Source organism: Camelus ferus, chromosome 25 (assembly GCF_009834535.1).
Source record: "Camelus ferus isolate YT-003-E chromosome 25, BCGSAC_Cfer_1.0, whole genome shotgun sequence".
Lineage (NCBI taxonomy): Eukaryota > Metazoa > Chordata > Mammalia > Artiodactyla > Camelidae > Camelus > Camelus ferus.
Genome location: NC_045720.1, coordinates 19891055 through 19913936, shown reverse-complemented (window position 1 = coordinate 19913936; position 22882 = coordinate 19891055). Strand labels below are relative to the sequence as shown.

The following is a 22882-nucleotide window of genomic DNA, read 5'->3' as shown; positions in this document are numbered from 1 at the left end:
TTTCTTGGGCTGTAATAAAGAACACACCTAATGGCATCATCACAAATCCACCATCTAATTAAAAAATAAAACCAACCTATGCTTACAACTCTAAAATTCTAGACATCACATTTACTCAAAGGCAGAGGAAAAGCCCTGTCAGTGGGAAAATCTTTTCAGTTATCAGAATGTAAACAATAGTATTAGCTTGGCTTTGAAAGGAGCACATCAGAAATGGTGAATTAAAAAAAAAATTATGTGATGTTCTTGGTTAGGACAAAACTATGAAAAAGAGAAAATCAGAGGAAGACACTATAATCCAATAAACAAGTCATCCATACACGCGGTGAAGAACAAGAACCTGCCTAACAAGCTGTATGACATTAAAAATGGGGCCACCCCTTCATTAATGCCACAGACAACGTCTAAAGGGAGAAATGCAGAGGACGAGAGAGATGGCACGTCACAGGGGGACAGTGCCTTGGAGCAGCAGAACAAATAGTGACAGGACTAGCTGTGGCGTCAGAGGAGGTGATAAGAAAGCTTTTTAGTTTTGCTATCACTGTGGTAAAGTTTGCTCAACTCTTCAGAGGAATTCTAAGTCTAGCAAAGGAAGTGCATTCCTGAAGGATCACTACAGAACGGATATATGCTTTTTATCAGGGACCCTGAAATATTAGCTTCAATAACACAAGCAGCAATTCTGGAGATTCAGAACTAACAGAAGATTCTATACTTTGGTGCCTGTGGGATGGGAAAATCCAACTGGGTGTCAGGGGTTAGGGAAGGATTTCCGAGGAGTGGATGGAGAGGGAAGACATGATAACAAGAAAGACAAGTCATATGAAGAAGATTTGGGGATCCTTTTAGGGCTAAATAAATAGAAAGAGAGAATCAGAAGTGACTTTAAAAAATGCAAATCATACAGGAAATTCTATTACAAATATATCACTGCATATATGCATATGCTATATTTTATATATATATGCATGATATACATAAATATCTTATTTAAAATATATTTTCACTAGCATATCTAGAATTCAGCCCTGCAACTGGGCTGCCCAGAGCACAATGACTTACCCATGATAAAGGTAAATTAATATATAGTAAATATACAAAAAAGAAGGGGGGCCTCCAGGAAAGTCCAAGGCTTGGAGATCCCCTATTTTTTTAAAATGAGATATAATTGTTGAAGTCAAATATAAAATGGTGATTGGTTTTGAAAATTCCCTGAGCAGACAAAACCAATTAAGCCATACAAGTGAAACTAAATTTAGACTTTTCTGCAGAACAAATGAAGCTCTTATAAATACCTCTGAAAATCATAAACCAAATATAAACTCTTCCCCACAACTGACATGAAGTAACCACTTTTAACCCATCCTCTATCACTCAGGAGATCTCTGATGTTATAAGCAATCACTTTAAATTATAAAACTGTCTCTGTTTTCTCACTATATAGCCTGTCTTACAAACAATATACCTCGGAGCATCATTCCATTGTCAATTTGAGAGCTCCCAGTTTGCAAACTGCTTTTATGTGCACAATAAACTCTTATTATTACTTTTCTAGTAATCTAGTAATTTTACTTATACTATATCTGAATTTTTGACTTTATTGATGTATATCATTGTGTAAGTTCAAAGTGAAAGAACGTTTTGATTTGACACATTTATATACTGCAAATGATTACCGTTACAGCTTTAGCTAACACCTATGTTATGTCACATAATTATTTCTTTTTTAGTGACAACAGTTAATAGCTAGTCTCTTAGGAATTTTCAAATATATACACAGGCATACTTGAGAGATATTACAGGTTTGGTTCCATACCATAGCATTAAAGCAATTATCACCAATAAAATGAGCCACACAAATTTTTTGATTTCCCAGCGCATATGAAAGGTACGTTTAGGGTGACATCAGCAACATGGCAGAGTGAAGCGCTACCTTTCTCTCTCCCCTTCAATCTACAACCAGTAGAACATCCACAATTCAACAGAGGTGCCTCTGCCCAACACAACAGGATGCCAGAGAATTCCACACAGCTGTACATCTGAAGGTGGGTGGGCTGGAACACAGAGAGCAGATGGAACCTAGGGAACAGTGGAGTTGGTGCCTGCAATCCTGGTCCTCTAACTGTGGCAGCTCAGCCTGCAGCTTCAGAGAACCCAGTAGCAGCAGGGGAGGTAGTGCACAAGTTCCAGCCTCCTGATCACAGGAGCACTTGTGGCCACAGGTAGCTGGGCAGCAGTAGCAGGGGGGCCGGGGACCCAAGTCACTGAAGCGCCTGCAGCCCGGGCTCTAGTCCTCCCACTTGCAATGGGTGAGAGCACCAGTCTCACAACGTAGGATGCAGCAGAAGCGCCTGCACAGCCCCACTTCCACACCCGACCACTCCCCTCTCCCAGTGCTGGTAGAGTCTGTGACTCTGGGGACCCCAAACGCAAGGGGAGAGCCCACAATCCCAGTGACAACAGCAGCTCTGGAAGAAGCAAGGCGACCATGAATCTGGAGGCACAAGAAGTGAAAAAACAAACAAACAAACACCGAACCACCACTCTTAGAGAGACATGGAGGCTGGAAAGTGCCAACACAAATATAACCAGAGACAGCTCAAGTAAGAAAAGCCAAAAACTTGTGTTATAGTGGCACCTACCAGAGAACAAAAGACTCCAACCTGTCATTTAACTTCAGATGTGCCAGCAGAGGAACAATTCATCAAGCATTATGAAAAATCACAGTAACTACCACAAAAAGAAAATGGTAATTCTCCAGAAACTAGAATTAAAGTCAAGGAATATTGAGAGCTAACTGATAAAGAATTCAGAATAGCTGTCATTAAAAAAAAACTTAATGAGATACAAGAAAATTCAGAAAGGCAGTTTAATGAACTCAGGAATACAATGAATACATAAAGAGAATACTTTACCAAAGAGATTAATACTCTATAAGAGAACCAAACTGAAATTCTGGAGCCAAAGAACTCATTCAATGAGGTAAAGAATGCATTAGAAAGCACTGGAAATAGAACAGAACATATGCAAGAGAGAATTTCCAAGCTCAAAGATGGAAATCAAGAAATAAAACAAGTTGAAGAGTAGAGAGACAGAAGACATTTTAAAAATGAGGAAGTTCTTTGTCAGCTATCTCTTTCAAGAAGGATGTCACTAGGGTAATGGGTATCCCAGAAAGAGAAGAGAGAGGGAAGGAAGCAGAGAGATGATTTAAAGAAATAATAGCTGAGAAATTCCCAAACCTGGGAAAGGAACTAGACAGACAAATCCATAAAGCTAAGGGAATACCTAATTACCTCAAAATAAAAGGGCCTTCTCTAAGATACATAATATTAGTATTGCCAAAAGTCAATGCCAAAAAAAAAAAAAAAAAATTTAAAGGCATCCAGAAAAAAAAAACAAAAAAAAAGGATGGTAATTTACAGAGGAACCCTTATTAAGCTATTAGCAGACTTCTTAGCAGAAACCCTTCAGGACAGGAGGGAATGGAATGACATTATTGAAATGCTGAAAGTAAAAACTGTCATCCAAGAATACACTATCCAGCAAAGTTTCCATTCAGATACGAAGAAATAAAGACTTTCCCAGACAAAGGCAGAAGGCCTCCCTTGAAAGGCATTCTTTTACCAGAAACAAGATAGCAAAAATACACAAAACATTAAGATAATAAGTAAACAGAACCAGAAAATTGCAACTCTTGATCTGAATAGATTTTTTTTAATTTTTTAATTTTAATTAAACCATAAAAATTAAAAAGAGATAAAAAGAAAGCAAAAAAAAAAAAAAAAAACTATAGTCATGTCAGTTTGGTAAAAAGCTCACAACATAAAAAGGAACAATTTCAGACAACAAAAGTATAAAAGGGAAAATGAGAAAGGATGGAACTCATATAGGTAAGTAAAGATAAGATGCTATCAGCAGAAAAAGGGGTATTTCATCCATGAGCCTTTTAAACAAACCTCAGGGTAACAACAAAACAAACATAGAGCAGAATCATGAAACATAAAAAGGAGGAAACTGAGAAATACATTACAGAAAACCACGGAACCAAAATGGCAGATGAAAGCACAAGAAAAACGAACAAGGGAGATGCAGAGCAACAAGAAAATGAAAGCTAAGACGGCAGGGCTAAGTCAGTACCTTTCAAAAATCACCCTAAATATAAATGGATTGAATTCACCAGTCAAAAGACACAGAGTGGCTGAATCGGTTAAAAAACAAAACCCAATTACATGCTGTCTCCAGGAGACACATCTCAGCCCAGAAGATAAACAGTCTAAAATGAAAAAACAAGAGGATACTCTAAGCAAAAGGCAGCCAAAAGACAGTGGGTGTAGCCAAACTCATATCAGACCAGAGACTTCAAGACAAAAAAGGTAACAAGAGACAAAAATATAATGTATTTTATACACTATGATATGTGCAAGTATAGGATATAACAATAAAGGGACGATTCACCAAGAAGACATAACAGTTAATTTCTTTTTTAATGTAAAAACACACATAACTAGAGATTTTCAGTTTTTCCATTTAGGTTTAAAACAAAAAAAAAGAGGTTTTTTATTTTTAACTTGAGAGCCCAGGTAGATCATTTGTATCTCAAAGGCACAGGAAGCGAAATGCAAATTCCTCTTCTAACTGCTTTTATAAAACCCAACCATCTTGGCTATTTTCAGGGATTTTTTTTTTTTCAATTCCCAAATATCCACTAGACAATAATATATATCACTGGCTCACATTCTGCAAAATGCCTCATGCCTCACTTTCTGCAAAACTAGGAAGAGAGAATGGGATTTGGACTCTAGTACTGAGACACTCACACACACACACAAGATAAAATTCAAATTCCACTTCCACTCCCAGAGACTTCCAGAGTGTCCTGGTTCCTGAAAGAAGATGAACCCAGAATGGCTCACTTCCCAGAAGGGATGAGCCAAGGTATAGTGTTAGAATCTTCCCGTCCTGCACAAGCCAGAGTGGCTCACCCCAAAATGGTACACACAAGCAACAAATAAGCTGTGGTTGCACAGAAAGACAATCAGAGGAGGTGTAGTCTAAAAATTCCACTTCCCTTCCCAGACGGAGGCCTCCAAACAGATTGGCTCAGCTCTCAAAAAAGAATGGACCCAGAGTGGCTCAATTCTGGCAAGGCAATGAGCTCAGATGGAGTGGAGAGAATTCCCAGCCTGTGCAAGCTGGAGAGACTTACCCCCAAGCGACACCGAATGTGGACTGTAGCCCGGAGCGAAGTGAGCTCTGGCAGCTGCTGGAGACTCAAGGAAGGGGCTGTCCAGGGCCAGGGCCAACCGGCCACGGGTCAACTCTTGGCTGGCTTCACCAAAATTGTTACTGAGGCCAAGTTCATGTGCCCAATGCATAGTGAGGCCAAACAATACCAAAACGTTGGAGTCTGGAACAGAGACAGGTTTCCTGCAGGGCCAAGAAAGAAAAACAAGCAGCTCACGCCCCCTAAAAAAAAAAAAACAAAACCCTGAACTCCCTGAAGGGTTGCAGCTGAGCATTTTTAGAGGCCAGCTGAGGGAGGGGCATCCAGAGGGCAGGGCAGCCGAAGGGTATGTGATCAGCTGTGCACAATTCTCTGGTTGATGGTCATCAAGCTTTAGGTGCCAGAAGGTCTGAGGGCTACTTGCTCACGATCATCAAGTAGTTAATTTCTTCCATTTGGTGGTGGTTTTAGCATTTGAAAAACTCAGGAAATATGCATGAGGTACTATTATCTCATAGAGCTACTTCAGGGAGGAGCTACAACAGAGGATAGGGGAAGGGTCTGTCCTGGGAAGGCCCCATAAGGTCCTGCTTGGTTACACAAGAGTTGGTGAGAATGTGGAGAAAAGGGAATCCTCATACAATGCTGGTGGAAATGTAAATTGCTGCAGCCACTATGGAAGACAGCATGCAAGTTTCTCCAAAAATTAAGAATAGAAACACCATATGATCCAGCTACCCACTTCTAGGTATTTATCCAAAGAATACGAAAACACTAATCTGTCAATATATATGCACCCCTGTGTTCACTGCTGCGTTATCTATAATAGCCAAGATATGGAAGCAACATAAGTGCCCATAAATGGATGAATAAAAAAGATGTTTTATATAAATATGCATATACATAGCCAATGGAATATTACTCAGCAATTAAAAAAGATGAAATCTTGTCATTTGTAACAATATTGATGTGACAATACTTCGGGGGTATTATGCTAAGGGAAATAAGACAGAGAAAGACAAATACCATATAAATTCACTCATATGTGGAATAAAAAAAAAAGAGAGAGAAAAAAACAAAAGAATAAATCAAACCAAACCAAAACAGACACATAAATACAGAGAGCAGAGCAGCAGTTACCAGTGGGGAAGGGAAAAAGAGGAGGAAAAATTGGTAAAGGGGATCAACTGTATGGTGATTGATGAAAAATAAATTTTTAGTGGTGGAGAAAAAAAGTTAAGTGTCAAGATGGACAGGGTAAAATCTTCCAAATTCTATTAGCAAAAGAGGAAAAGTGAGAGAAATAAATGAATCACCTAAAACAAAGTTATATTGGAGACATTCTCTAGTCTATTAAGTGTGCAATACTATTAAATTTTTAAAAATGTACATACCTAAATTTAAAAATTCTTTATTACTAAAAAGTGCTAACCTTCACCTGAAGCTTCAGTGAGTCCTAAATCTTTTTGCTGGTGGAGGGTCTTAGCTCATTGTTGAGAGCTGTTGACTGATGAGGGGTGTGGTTGCTGGCAGTTTGGGAAGCTGTGGCAATTTCTTAAAATAAGACAGCAATGAATTTTGCCACATTGATTGACTATTCCTTTCAAGAATGATTTCTCTGTAGAATGAATACAATGCTGTTTGATAGCATTTCACCCAAGGTAGGAAAGTCTTTTTAAAATTGGAGTCAATCCTCTCAAGCCTGGGCTTTATTAACTAAGTCGATGACATATTCTTAATCCTTTGTTGCCATCTCAACAATCTTTACAGAATTTTTACCAATAGATTTTACTCCCTTTGCTCATCCATAAGAAGCAACTCTTCATCCGTTAAAGTTTTATCCTTATTAATTAATTAATTCTAATCGTGCTATTTCTACCACGCTCCAGTGAATGTTGATATTTTGATCTCTTCCCATGAATCACAAATGTTCTTAACAGCATCTAGAATGGTGAATTCTTTCCAGAAGGTTTCCATTTACTTTACTCAGATCCAACAGAGGAATCACTGTCTATGGCAACAGCTATAACCTTACAAAATGTATTTTTTAAATAATAAGGCTTGAAAATCAAAATGACTCCTTGATCCCTGGGCTGCAGGATGGATGTCGTGTTAAGCAGGCATGAATATAGCATCCCCAACTCATTGTACTTCTCCCTCAGAGACACTGGGTGACCAGGTTCATTGTCAGTGAAGAGTAATATTTTGAAAAGAATCTTTTTTTTTTTCTTTTTTATGAACAGTAGTTCTCAAGAGTGGGTTTAAAATATTCAGGAAACCATGTTGTAAACAGATGTGCTGTCCTCCAGGCTTTGTTGTTCCATTTAGACAGCAGAGGCAGAGTAGAATGAGCATAATTCTTAAGGGTCCTAGGATTTGAGGAATGGTAAATGAGCCCTGGCTTTAACCTAAAGCCACCAGCTGTGTTAGCCCCCAGCAAGACAGCCAGCCTATTCTTTGAAATTTTGAAGCCAGGCATTCTAGCTAGGAGAGTGCTAAATGACACCTTTTTCCGGTATCGAGTTGCTTTATACACACTGAAAATCTGTTCTTTAGTGGAGCCACCTTCATTAATTATCTAGCATCTTCTGGTAACTTGCTGCAGCTTTTACGTCAGCACTTGCTGCTTGACCCTGCATTTTATGTTAAGGAGATGGCTTTTTTCTTAAACCTCATGAACCCATGAAGCTCTGTTAGCTTCAAACTTTTCTTCTGCAGCTTCCTCACTTCCTTCCACCTTCATGGAATTGAAGAGAGTCAGGGTCTTGCTCTAAGTAACTCCCTAAGAGTCGGAGTTTTGGCTCAACGGAACCCTGTGACTGGTTAGACCTTCTATCCAGAGGACTAACACTTTCTCCATGTTAGCAATCAAGCTGTTTCATTTTCTTCTCCTTTGTGTGTGCAGTAAAGTTGCGCTTTTAATTTTCTTCAAGAACTTTTCCTTTGCGTTCACAACTTGGCTCACTGACTGGTGCAAGAGCCCTGGTTTTCCACCAACCTCAGCTTTCAGTAAGCCTCCCTCGCTAAACCCAATCATTTCTAGCTTTTGATTGAAAGTGAGACATACGACTTTTCCTTCACTCGGACACTTAGCGGCCATTATAAGGTTTTCAACTGGCCTAATTTCAATATTATTTTATAGAGAGGCCTAAGGAGAGGGAGAAAGACGTGGGGACTGCCAGGTCGTGGAGCAGTATTTATTAAGCTCCCTGTCTAATATGGGTGTGGTTCATGGTGCCCTAAAATAATTAGAGTAGTAACATCAAAGATCACTGATCCCACATCACCATAACAAATATAATAGTTACGAAAAAGTTTGCAGTATTGTGGGCAGTTCCAAAATGTGACACAGAGACATGAAGTGAGCAAATGCTGTTGGAAAAATGGTGCCGATAGACTTGCTTGATGCAGGGTTGCCACAAATCTTGACTTTGTAAGAAACACAGTTATCTGTGAGGTGCAATAAAAATGAGATATGCCTGTTACGTAGTATTGCTGACTATCATCACAATGCTGTGCATCAGATCTCCTGAACTTTTTATCCACTAGTTGCAAGTTTATAATTGGAAAAAATACCACAAGCTAAGATTATTTCATATTTGCCTCTAAGGAGAAGAGTTAAATGGTGTGTGGTTTTTTTGTTGCCCAAGGTATGGCAATGTTAGTGAGATAATTACCCCCTTGACAGGGAATTTCTCACTAATGAGCTTTAAATAAACACAAGGTAGACTCAGGCTGGAACTTTTCATTTTTGTTCCTCTGTTCTTTCTCTCTGCTTCTCTCTTTCTCTCTCTCCCCCTTCCCCAAGCCTTTGTCATATATCCCATAGCTTTATTCTCTTTTCTTCATTTCTCCCTGCAGATGTTTACTCCAGGCTTTTTAACAGCAATTTGGGACAAAATATACTTAACGCCTTTAATATTAAGAATGCCTCTTTTGTTAGTGAAATACTGTTTTAAGAGACAATTGATGAAATGATTTTGCGATTCCCATGTTTGATTTGAGATCTCAGTTGTGTTTTCTGAATTTGGTGAAAATAGTTCTTTATCTTCTTGTACTTATTCTTCATCTTCTGAAAAATGTAAAATGAAGGACACACAAGTTAGAGAGACGCCAGTTAGAAACTGCTTAATGAATGGTTCTAAGAAAAATACTGCAGACCACCTCTGATGTTGAAGAAATCTGTTCTTGAAAAATATTTCTGAATAAGCCACCCTTGACTGAAACAGAGAAGCAGAAGAAAGTTGGAAAATGCAGCCAGTGATTTTATTTTTGGATATCACATTCTCTGTGTGCACATGATAGGAGAGGTTAATCTTACAAGTTCTGAGGGGATATAGAATTTGGTCATGGAAGGATGTTTGCAGTGATCAGATTTTTTGTATTCTATAAAGTTTGAGAATTTCATACCGCTGGCATTTTATTATTTGATTTTAGCCAGGTATGTTTTGTAACCTAAGATAAGAGATTTTTACAGCGGAATTGAGGGGTTGAGGCTGAGGATAGATGTATATGAACAGCAAATGTAACCTAGGGATGGACTGCTGCTCATACACCTGGATGACCCTCCACCCCATGCCAAGACAGACACAGCTGAGCACCTATTCAGTGCACCCAGGGGTTTCAAAGGATTATAAGCCATGCATATTTTGTGGTATATATTAAAAAGAGTCGATGGAAGGAGTTTCTAGCATTAGAACAGTCCCGGCTACCCTCTGTTGTCTGTGAACTTTTTAAAAACAAAATGATTTTCATCCGGCTTCACAAGCTCCAATTAGTTTTTCAGAAAATGAGCTGATTCTCTCAGCATCTGCATCTATATTTACATACCAACCTCTTCCCTAAGAGCCATTTAATTACTAGTATCTCACCTCTCAGGCAGAAGGTGTTATTAAAAAATTTTTTTCACAAGTATTAGAAGAAGAGATCTGTAATTACTGTGGTAAGTGGGACTTCCTTTGTTTATTTTTATTCATGAGTAAAGCAGCTTAGTTTCTTTCTTGAAAAACAAAAAACAAACAAACAAATAAAAACCAGTGATGTCCCTCTGAGCACCTACATGTGTTTTGAATCACTTTTTTTTTTTTAAGTCAGATGAATAAAGTGCTATGGAGGGGAGCTCAAGACAGCCTTCTTTTCACTATCCAGCTCCCACTCCAATGGGGATGAATTCAAAGGGATCTCTGTTGTGCCCAAATAACATTAAATGGGCAATAAGCTTTCTCCAGGGGCCATGGTGAGTATTAAGCAGAATCTCTGCTGATACTTTTTTTTTTCCAAACACTGCAGCTCACATGCAGTGATGTGCTAGCTTTTTAATGGGTACCCCTGTGCCTGGCACCCCCTGCCAGGGCTGCGGATCCTGCCAGGCTGTTGGGATTCTTGGGCCCAGCAACCCTCCCCCAGGTGTGATGCGGACATTCTGGCCACACAAGCAGGAGAGAAATCAGAAGGAATTAAGGAGCACCATGCATGTGGTATAAGCTTGGGACAGAGTTAAGTCCCTCTATTCAACCGAGGCTGGGGAGAATCACAAGTGAGGGAAGAAGATAATTATTAGTGGTAGGGAGAGGGAGTTAGAGAGAATAGATATACTGGATGAAGATTTAAAAAGCTATGTTTTGTGGTCTGTGACATAAACCCCCACACATATCCCCTTATATAATCTTTAGTAGATCCTCAAAGAAAAAGTCACAAATAGCTGGATGTTGTTAAAATGTGGTTAGAAATTCTGAAAAAAAAAATTTAGGACCAAGGTCTGTTTCTTCTTTGTCACCAATGCAAAACAGAATTGGGACATTAGATCGTGGTTCCAGCAGACCGCTGGGTTAAATTCTACACTAGACTTCCAGAGAGATGGTAGCATGTATTACTTTAATGACAAGTTTCTGATTCCCGTGAATTGAAGCAAAATCATGTTATATCTCATTAATAATCAGACTTTGCATTGTGAATCCAGTGTCACATAAATAAGTAAAATACAGGAAAATTTTAATGATACATGTTCCCTTCTCTGACCTGGTGAAGGAAATAATAATAATAATGATAAAAATAATAATACTCGAGCCCAAATGGCAGAAAAAAATTTTAGTATCTCACTTCCACAAGCAAGAGTAAGCCACACACTGAGGATGGGGAGAGAGCTAGTTTTAATCTTGAAAGCCTATAAAAAGTACCAGCCCAGGATCTGGAACTTGTCCTGCCTGTTCAAAGGAAGAGCAATTATTCTACCAAAAATTTGGTTTGTAACACAAATGATCTCACAGCACAAACTAGATGCATTTCCTGCTGCCTGAAGCAACCTTAAAAAGATGGTCAATGGATGTAAATTTCAATCGTTTTGACTAACTATAGTCTAGATATTCACTGAGCAGATCTGATTCAGAAACTGTAGTGCTTCCTTGTAAAATTCAGTTTTCTATTTAAAATGTATTGCTCAGAGTCAGTTGGGCTCTTACGTTTCAAATATGGCAATTGTATGTAATTCCAACGACTACAGCATAAACAAGTTGCATACAATTGTTTTTTCCTCAAGCCCTAACGCCTTAAGCCAACAGAGCAGACAGCCTAGTGACTTAACATATGCCTCACTACCTAGTAGCAAAAGAAAGAGGAGCCTGGATTCTCAATGAGTTTCTCCAAGAAAAGTCCATCTTAATATGAAGACAGAGTTGGGATCAATTACCAACATTTCTTAAATATTTACTGTAAAAAATTCTTGCCCAAGCGGGTAAGCCTGGAAATAAACTGCTTAAGTATTTACTTCAGGAATCTCTATGAAACAATTTTGGGGGGAGCAAATAGTTTACCTCTTTGGGGAAACAGTTTGTTTTCATGGCAATTGATTAGTAACTTGGGCAAAAAGCTTGCTTTCGAACAATTGTTTTACTCATCAAAATTTGCTTCAAGATCCTCACCAATACTAAAGGCTGAACTTTGCCCAATTCTGATTTGTTCCCCATTTGTGATAATGTGCTTTAACCTATTTACTGTCAAACCCTAAGCTGATAAATATCCGCTAATCACCATCTTTTAGTCCTCTACTGAGTTACTATCAAGGTGGTGTTCTTCCTTGCAGTAGAAAGTTTAATAACCTTAGCTTTGCTTGAACAACAGGTAAATTCTGGTGGGTTTATTTTTGGGAAGATGGGGAGAAGGAAGTTGACACACTAAACAATAATAATACTCTATCCAATTTATTTGAGAAATAATCAGTAATGCTGTTAATGTATGCAGAGGTAAATGAAAATGATGAATACATTGCATTATTCACTAAGATCTTTTCTGTTTTTTCTGTTTTTTCTGTTTTATTAAAAATATTCCTCCTGAGGTTTCATGGTAACCAATAAAACTTAATTTTATTTGTTCTTAATTTGACTATTTTCTGTAATTTTAAAAAGCAACTTCTTATGTTTCTGCATTTAACCTTATTTTTAGTATATTAAAACCAAAACAATATTGATATATTAACAGTAAATATATTAATAACAAAGATTATTTTCAACCTTCATTTAAGTTCAATAACTTTAAAGCAGATCAAGAAAGAGCACCCAGAGGGCTTAATTTGTAAAAGGAAGGATTTAGGTTGGAAAAAATACCTAAAATTTTCTGACCCAGGGATACAAAGCATAAAGAGTTATTGGAGAATCTCCCTTCATAGAAATACCAATTATCCTGAAGGTTCTGAATGTGATAACAAGCTTTCCTGAGGGGTAAGAAATATTCTCTAAGGTTTTTAAAAAATTTCTGCATTTCTGTTGTTTGCAATAAAGCTTAATTCTGATATAAAGAATTCTATAATTCCTTGGACAAAACATGCATAGTTAAAACACAGCTATATATCTCACAATGTTAAAACTCTTGTAATAATTCTTTCTGAGATAATCTTCCCCAAATGGACCCGATTTTTGTATTTCCTTTGTAAATATACAGTATTTTAAAATTATTTTTTATTAATTCAAAATACAAGGAAGGGAGGTATCTTAGCTCAGGTTGCTATAACACAGTGCCATAGATGAGATGCCTTAAACAACAGACATTTATTTCTCATAATTTTAATGGCAGCAGCAGTTGTGTTGCCAGGAGGAGGGGAATAAAAGTTACCTCGGTTCTTAGTCACCTGAAAAAAATAAATTTTTAATCAGAGACAAAAAGAGTGATATAAATGAGATTTATTGGTAATGTAAAAAGATAGTAAAATACAGTACATTCCTGAGAATTGGGAGCGGCCCAATCCAAGAGAAAAATGGTGCCCCTCCTCTGTTCTTCCTGCTTTTTATTTTCTGGCTTAGGGGTGTTTTTTCTGATTGATTGATTTACGGCTCAGTTCCTTGTGCTCAGGCACGCCCATCCCTTTGTGCAGGTTCTTGCCCAGGAAGCACATGGAGAAACCTATGGGAGGGGCTCAAACTGCAGTGTTAATTACATTAATTATTTATTTATGTGTTAATGAGCACTGGGTCAGGTTAAGCCAGGTCCTTCTCTCTATTGCACAGCCCAGCGATTGATCCTAGGCAGCTTCTTTGCTGGGCCTCATTTAGAGAAAGTAAGTTTTTGGAGTGCCTTATCCAGAGCACAGGTGCATCGTTATTTTCCGGGTTGCTCCTTTCCCCTCCTCTCACCCTGCCTGGTGCTTATTTCTATTCAACTGCCTAACAGATGTACCGTGCTTCTAAATTCATTCTAATAATTGGTGACTTTTGATTTGGATATGTTGACCTTTTACATGTAATTTAATGAGTGATATGTTTAATAAATTTACCATCTTGCTATTTATTTTATAAAAGTCCTATCTGTTCTTTGTTCACATTTTCTGCATTCATATGAATTAATTGAATATATTTTATGATTATAGTTTATAACTTTTTGGCTTATTAGCCATACCTCTTTATTTATTTTTATTGGTTGTGTTTGTGTTTATAGTATACGTTTCTCCTCGTCTGCCTTTGTGGTATTGCTGACATATATTTTAATTTTACATATATAATAAGCTACACAATCCATTGCTTTTATTGTGTTTTCCAAGGTCAATTTTGGGGGAACTTCCATTTCTGTAAAGATGGAATAGACATGCTTTCCCATAATCCTTTTGTTGAAAACAGCTAAAAACTTTGGTATATGTAAGTGTACAAATATGTGTGTATGTGTGTGCACGTGTCTGTGTGTGTGTGTAAAACATAATACAGAAGTGAACCCTGACTTTATACAGTCACTTCTCAAATGGATCATAGATTTAAATGCAGAACATAAAACGAACACTTTTAGTAGAAAACATAGGATAAAATCTGGGCTCTAGGACTTGGGGAAGAGTTTTTAGACCTGACACAAATACAATCCGTAGAAGAAAAAAATGATAAATTTGACTTACTGAGATTAAATAGTTTTCTCGGGAGAAATCCCTGGTAAGAGGATGAAAAGACAAGCTACAAAGTGGGAAGGGATATTTTAAACCAAGTATCTTACAAAAAACTTTTATTTATAATACTTGAAGAGCTCTCAATATTCAATAGTTAAAAACAACCCATTAGAAAATAGACTAGAGATATGGAACAGATACTGGAGTATATACAGATGGGACATAAACACGTTAAAAAGTGTCCAACATCATCAAGGAAATTCAAATTAAGACCATGATAAGATATCACTACACACATTTTAGAACATGTAAATTTTAAAAAAAAATGACAATAGCAAATGCTGATAAGGATTCAAAGAAGCTGGAACACTCATACATGTTGACTGGTAAGAATGCAGAATGATACATCCAGTCTGCAAAAAAGATCCATCAGTTTTCTAAAAAAAAATACATAAATAAAAACCTACACATGGTTGTTCATAGCAGTGTGGCACAACTATACTATAGAATACTGCTGAACAATACCATAATGAACTGTTGATGCATGTGGCAACTTGGATATCAAGAGTAATATGCTATTTTTTAAAAAGCCAATATCAAAAGATCACTTACTGTATGATTTCATTTATACAGCATTTTTGAAATGATATAATTGCAGGGATGAAAACAGATTGTTGATTGCCAAGAGGGAGGCATAGTGAAAGGAGAAATTGGTAGAACTATAAGGGGATAGCATAAGAGAGAACTTTGTGGCGATAGAAAGGCTCTATATCTTGATTGTGGTTGTGGTTACATAATTCTACACATGTGATAAAATGACATAAACACACACATTGCAGGGGAGTCAGTTTTGAGGTTTTGCTATTGTGCTACAATTATATAAGATGTATCCATTTTGGGAAACTAGGTAAAGAGCACTGGGTAACTATCTTTACTCTATTTTGTAACTCTGTATGAATTCATAGTTCAAAATAAAATGTTAAAAACTAAAAAGTTGATTATCTTTAAAGAGATTTAAATAATATGGATTACAATGAAGCATGAGGAAAATCTTAAGGGTGTAGGTGTTCATTATAGTGATTGCAGTGTTAGTTTCATGGTTGTATAAATATATCAAACTTGAACGAAAAATTAGTGCATTGAAAATATGTGAAGTTTATTGTACATATTTTACTTCAAAAAAGCTGTATTTTTGTCTTATTAAAATAATAACTATTATGCTCCAAATAGGTTATTTATATTCTCTTTATAGAGCTTTATGCTACTATTACATCTATATTGAGGTTTAGAAAGTTTTAGTAGTTATCCAAGGTCACAGGATTGACATATGGAGGGTCTGGAATCTTAAAAGTCTGACTCCAATTTCTATTTTTTTCCAGGGGTGAGGTAGATAACTAGGTTTTTATTTGTTTATTTTTTAATGGAGATACTGGGATTAAACCCAGGACCTCATGCATGCTAAGCACGTGCTCTACCACTGAGCTGTACCCTCCTGCCTCAATTTCTAATTTTTAAACAAATGAATTTCTCCTCCTTCATCACTTCTTGCCTGCCTTAATGTAAAATTCCCTTTATCTCTTTATTTCATATTGTGTTCCTTTCAAATCAATTCTGAGAGAGGTACCACTGGGTTTTTTGAAACATAAATCTCATATTCTTACTTTTTTCCCTCAGTCTCTTTGGTAATTTCCATAACATTTCAGTTTAAAATACTTAGAATGCCATACAAACCTCAAAAGCATTCTCTGACTTTCTTCTACCTAAACACAAATACAAACACGTGCACTCAGACACATGTATATAAAACTTAGTATTTTGTTTAACATACATTTATATCATAATACATAACTTAGCATATATAATGTATATATCTTATATTTTATAACATATACTTATAATATGTATATAACTTTTATAAATACATAAAAAGTACACAATTTACTTTCTTATAGTACTAAGCAATAGCTACATCTTAAAACATTTTTCCCTGTGAAAAGAACTTGCTCTCTTCTGTTCATCTATTGGCTGACTCTTATTCTTCCTACTTTTCCATCTCAGGCATCTTGTCTCCTCATCCAGCAAACCTCCTAGGTGCTTGCAAAGCATCCTTTATCTCCATATCCACAAGGAGAATTATACACTTTCAATTTACTTTTCTGTCTTTCCATAGCCACTTAAGAGCAGGCATTGTGTCTTTCCTCTCAGCTCCCTCTCACCCCCACAGCCATCCAGAATGCCTGTAGGTATTCATTTAATTTGCTTACTGAGCACCTGCTTATGTTTCATTTACAAGTGAAAAGCAAAACAAAGTTCTTTTACTTCCCCTGGCATCTTCTTACCTATTCCAAAAATAAAATTGTTAAAAATATACATAAACAAGAACCAGGTCAGCCTTAAGAGACAGAGGTAAAGAGTTCCACCGTCTGGGTTTCAATACCACTCTTGAAGTAAAGAACACAATTGCTCAGCATGACCTGGGGTAAAAAGACCTTTTCTACCTGTCTTCAGTGATTATAGTCACAGCACTCCTTGGAAACACAGCATTAGACTAACGATTTTGTTTCATCTAGTCACTGAATTATTTTATTCTTTTCTTGAGTTTTTGGTGTTTTCTTTTTGATTTTGCTATGTATATAACTCTTTGAAAGCTCCAGGGGTCTTCTAATGGTGATTATGCTAAAGTCCCAAAATACTTCAGAATGATTAAGGAAAATCAATTCGTACTTTTTCTCATTTTTTCTTAAAATAAAATTAAATTTCAAGGTTCCTTTTGATCATTCATCATTACATGTTATGGCTTAATCTTTTTCTTATGTGAGCATTTTCTTTCATAGACATATATCATCTCTTAACCAGGCTTCACTTTTCCAAATCAACATTCTGCAAAAGTAATGTTTTTAATCAGATGCAATATTAAAGACAGAACTAACATTAATTTTTAAAAGATTTTTAAAAATTTTTCAAGTTACAGATAAAATGTTTCATGTGGGTTAAAATACCATTCTAAATAAAATGTATTCCAGAAATCATGAATGACTTTGTACTGTTAAAAGTTAAAGTTAAATGCAGGTTAAGGCAATCATAAGCACACATACAAGTACAAAATGAAATTTTTTTTTAATTTTCTTTTTTCAAGTTATTGCTATATGAGAGCAAACAAAATATTTGAAAGAATAATTAGGACACAGTCTCATATAATTCATATCATATGAGTCATTTTCATTTTATAGGAATTCATTGTTTAATATGGTTAGGACTGAAATATTTGCTATATACAACTGAGCTAGCTAATTTAAAACTAATGTTCCCCATGATCTGTTAATTGGATATTTCTAGTCTTTATCTCTAAATCTTTGGGGCAATATGTAGAGAAATAATATATTAAAAAATGTCCTCTAAAGAGAGTTTGGCATGAAAAAATACAGTCTATTTTAGTAAGGATTTATCACACTATCAACTTACTGAATTTTTAATAAATTTCAATAAAATGTGTTGAAGAATGCTGAGAAATATCTATGAATTTTTAATTTATTATTCTAAAGATTGGCTATGTGAGTTATCACATTGAAATTAGAATTCTGAATTTGATTTCTTTTACTCTGTAGGGTCCTATTTGAAATCTTTTCAAAAGTATGAAATGGAGATCACTTCATTTTTTAAAAGTTTGGTTTTTCTGTTGTTTTGTTTTCAGTCTTACTTTACGTTGCCTTTATTTCATACTTCCCTAAGATTCCACTTTGCTTATTTTTTCAGTATGTACAATATTAATATTATCTTTATGGCTTTCAAAATACTTAAAATACCTAAGAATATATTATGTATATCAAAAGTTTTTGCTAGTGTTCTAATTAATTTAAGTTTCAGGTAATCATACCATCATATAATGTTTATACAGCTAAATAAGTTTTTAGTTGTCAAGGTAAACGTTTAAAAACTATCAAACATTCTAATTACCTCTTTCAAATTCATTTTTATTACTATGCAGCCTAGCGTGGATGTTGAGAGTGTGACATCCAGCATTAGGTAGGCTTGGGTCCAAGTTTACTTCTTCAATTAACATTTTAATGTCTATTTTGTCCTAGGCACTAGGGATATAGCTATAAACTAAGATTCTTTCCCTTGAGGGAATTTTTATTCTAGTTTATGCTAAAGGCATAATTTAGAGTTAATATACTTTTTGAGGCCAGTCTCTGCTCTAATTCTTATGACACATGAGACCATGGGTAAGTCAATGAACCACTCTGAACTTCAGGCTCTATTATCTGAAAACTATGCATAATAATAGTACTAACTCTCAGAGCTGTTGTGAGAGTACATGAGATAATGCATGTAAAATGATTTTCAAATCATCTGGGAAAAACTTCAAATAATATTCTGATGATTATTAACAAAATGTTAGTTATCTTCCCTGCTAGAGATCATAGATTGCCTAATGGTTTTACATAAACCATATCAGCATGATAAAAAAAAATTCTATTCTTTTTTCCTTTTCATTTTTGTGTTTTCACAATGTGCAATTGTTGGTAAAGCTTTTTGAGCTGAAAGTCTTTAGGAAATCCTACTGTGTTTTAAAAAACATATTAAAAATAGCAATGATCTGTCTCACTTTCTAGAGCTCATTTTCCTGGACATTAGTGAAATAGTGATTAGTGGATCTTTCTTTCAGAAGTATTGCGTGTTCCAAGCATTGTCAGTTATGAGTTCAAACCTGCTTATCAACTCCACAGTGTGATTCAAAGAACAACACATTGTGTTCTCAACACAGTTAACTCTGGTAACCATATTGTTCAAACATATGCTATAAGAGTTATTGGTTTTTCATTCCGGTTTTAAAATAAATAAGTAATTTATTAGAGAAACTTTAATCCTAAAATCAATTTTTGATAATATGAATGATAAACTAAATGTAACCTACACATATGCTTTCTGAACGAACAGTTTTTGCTCCTTGAAAAATAATACTCAGATTATTGCAGTATGATCAATTACTTTAAAAATACCGTGACTATTTCTATTCAAATACATTGTTAAATGAGCTAGTTTTAATTTCCCATGAATTGCATGCCATTTACGATAATAGAGATATACTAATTTTATAATGATTGTTATGACAGTGATCCGCTATGAGAAATCAGAATGAGAAAATAACTACTGAAACAATCTAAAATATAGTAAGACCTAATAGATAACAGGGAATAATGATTAATTTATGAACCCCACTGTTAATCTACAAACATATACTGATTTTATTTCGTATATGTTTCTGATTGTCCATTTGCCGCCACCAGAGTCCCACCCACAGATCCTTTCTCTGCCCTTCTCAGCCTTGTTGTAAGTTGAACCTCTGGGCTAAATCAACCTGGTCCCCTTTAGCTCTGGCTTTCAATTGTGTTCAGAGGGTGGGATGCACGGGAGGAGACTGATGAGTAGAAGAGACAGGTCAATGTATTTCCATCCCTATTCCCTTCCTGTCGTGTTGCACATTTTGGCAAGGTGCTGTGTCCCTCTAGGAAAAAGGCTCCTCCGTCTTCCTTACAACAATTCCCTACCTTTGCTGCTTCAGATGGGTGCAGTAATGGCTTTCTGCTCCTGGTGAGTTTCCAGTTGTCTCATTTCCCTTTCCTGACTTCTTTACCCCTGTCTATAATGCTCTAAATATCTTCATTAACTTCTGTTTAATTAGTCTTTGTGAGTGTAAGTCCATTTCTTCCTGGGTTTTTATTCCTAAGCACTGCATGTTAGTATTGTTGCTTTGGAAAACAAGAGAGCATGGCAGGTTAAGAGCAGAGTCTAGAACCGGACTGTCTGGGTTTGAACCCCAGTTCCTCCATGGGCAAGTTGCTTAATTTCACAAGGGCTCAGTTTCCTTTGTACCTGTCTCAGAGGCTTGCTTTGCAATTTTTAAGTGTGTCATCTTAGGCAAATCACTTTAAACCATGAATTGTAGAGAATACACAGTAAATGTTACCCATATTATTTGTGATAAAAATATTATTTAATGAGGTAAAAAACAACAATGAATGCATTCTTGATATGGTATAAAATGTTTTCCAGGAAGCTGAAGTAATACTACTGAAATGTTAGTGCAAACAATTGCTTTTTCTACAAGGTGGTTTACATACCCTTATTAGGTCAGGTTATAGTTTGTTAAATGGAAGCTTTTCTAGTTCATTTTTGACGCCATCTAAAACATACTGTTTCTGTCTCTGATGATCTTTCCTGCACCTAGACTGAGTCTGTACAGGCCTACCTCATTTTATTGTGCTCTGATTTATTGCACTTCACAGTTATTACACCTTTCATGAACTGTTTGTGGCAACCCTGTGTTGAGCAAGTCTACAGCTACATTTTTACAACAGCATTTGTCTCTATGTCACCTACGCCTCTTGTACCAGACAGTTAACTTAGTTGTGAATGCAAAGGGAAAGCTTTTGAAGGAAATTAAAAGTGTCAGTCCAGTGAACATACGAATGATAAGAAAGCAAAATAGCCTTATTGCTGACGTGAAGAAAATTTTACTGGTCTGGACAGAGGATCCAATGAGCCACAACATTGCCTTAAGCCGAGGCCTAATCCAGAGTAAGGCTCTAATGCTTGTCCAGGCTATGAAGTTTAAGAGAGGTGAGGAAGATGCAGAAGAAAAGCAGGCGTTGGCTCATGCAGTTTAAGGCAAGAAACCATCTCCATAACACAGAAGTGCGAGGTGAAGAAGCAAGCGCTGATGTGGAAGCTGCAGGAAGTTACCCAGAAGATCTAGCTCAGGTGATTAATGAAGGTAGCTGCACTACACAACAGACTTTCCAATGTAGATGAAGCAGCCTTATACTGGAAGAGGATGCCATCTAGGGATTTCATAGCTAGAGAGGAGAAGTCAATGTCTGGCTTTAAAGTTTCAAATGAAAGAATGACTCTCTTGTTAGAGGCTAATGCAGCTGGTGACTTTAAATTGAAGTCAGTGCTGACTTATCATTCTGAAAATCCTAGGTGCCTTAAGAATTCTGTTCAATCTCCTCTTCCCATGCTCTATAAATTGAACAACAAAGGCTGGAGGACAGCTCATCTGTTTGCAATATGGTTTTCTGAATATTTTCAGCCCACTGTTAAAACCTACTGCTCAGGAAAAAAAAAAAAAAAAAAAAAAAGACTGCCTTCAAAGTATTACTGTTCACTGACAATGAGCCTGGTCACTCAATATCTCTGATCTAGATGCACAATGAGATGCTGTTTCCATTCCTGCTTAACAAGCCCAAGGATCCAGGAGTCATTTTGACTTTCAAGCCTTGTTATTTAAGAAATACATTTTGTAAGGCTATCATTAATTATGATAGTGATTTCTCTGAAGGATCAGGCCAACGTCAGTGAAAGCCTTCTGGAAAGGATTCACCATTCTAGACGCCAGTAAGAACTTTTGTGATTCATGGGAAGAGGTCAAAGTACCCACATTAGCAGGAGTAGGGAAGAAATTGATTCTGACACTCATGAGTGACTTTAAGGGTTCAAGCCTGCAGTAGAAGAAGTAATTGCAAATGCGGTGGAAGTAGCCAGAGAACTAGAATTAGCAGTGGAGCCTGAAAATAGAGAATTGAATTGCTGCAAAGTCATGATAAAACTCTAGCAGGTGAGAAGTTGCTTCTTACAGATGAGCAAAACTGGTTTCTTGAGATAGAATCTTCTCATAACAATGCTGTGGAGACTGTTGAAATGACAAAAGAAGATTTAGAACATAACGTCAAATTAGTTGATGAAGCAGCATCAGGGTTTGAGAGGACGGACTCCAATTTTGAAAGAAGTTCTACTGTGGGTAAAATACCGTCAAACAGCATTGCATGCTACAGAAAAAATCATTTGCAAAAGGAAGTGTCAATCAATGTGGCAAACTCCATTACTGTCTTATTTTAAGAAATTACTCCAGCCAGCCCAGCCTTCAGCAATGACTACCCTGATCAGTCAGCAGCTATCAACATTAAGGCAAGACTCTCCAACAGCAAAAAGATTACAACTTGCTGAAGATTCAGATGATGGTTAGCACATTTTTAGCAATAGAATACTTTTAATTTAAGTATGTACATTGTTTTTTAAGACATCATGCTATTGAACACTTAACAGGCTACAGTATAGTGTAAACATAACTTTTATATGCACTGGGAAGCCAAAAAATAATTGTGTGACTTGCTTTATTGTGATATGTGCTTTATTAGGGCAGTCTGGAATCAAACCTGCAATTTCTCCAATATTCTCGTATTCTTTCCTGAATCCTCTATAAAGGTCTCTCAAAAAAGATAGCTTCTCAAATATGCCAG

The 22882-nt window shown here is 36.4% G+C and overlaps 1 pseudogene; it reads left to right on the top strand.

Annotated features, from left to right (window-relative positions):
• Positions 1-2488: 2488 nt before the first annotated feature.
• Positions 2489-22608, top strand: LOC106730880 (annotated as a pseudogene).
• The last annotated feature ends 274 nt before the right edge of the window (positions 22609-22882 follow it).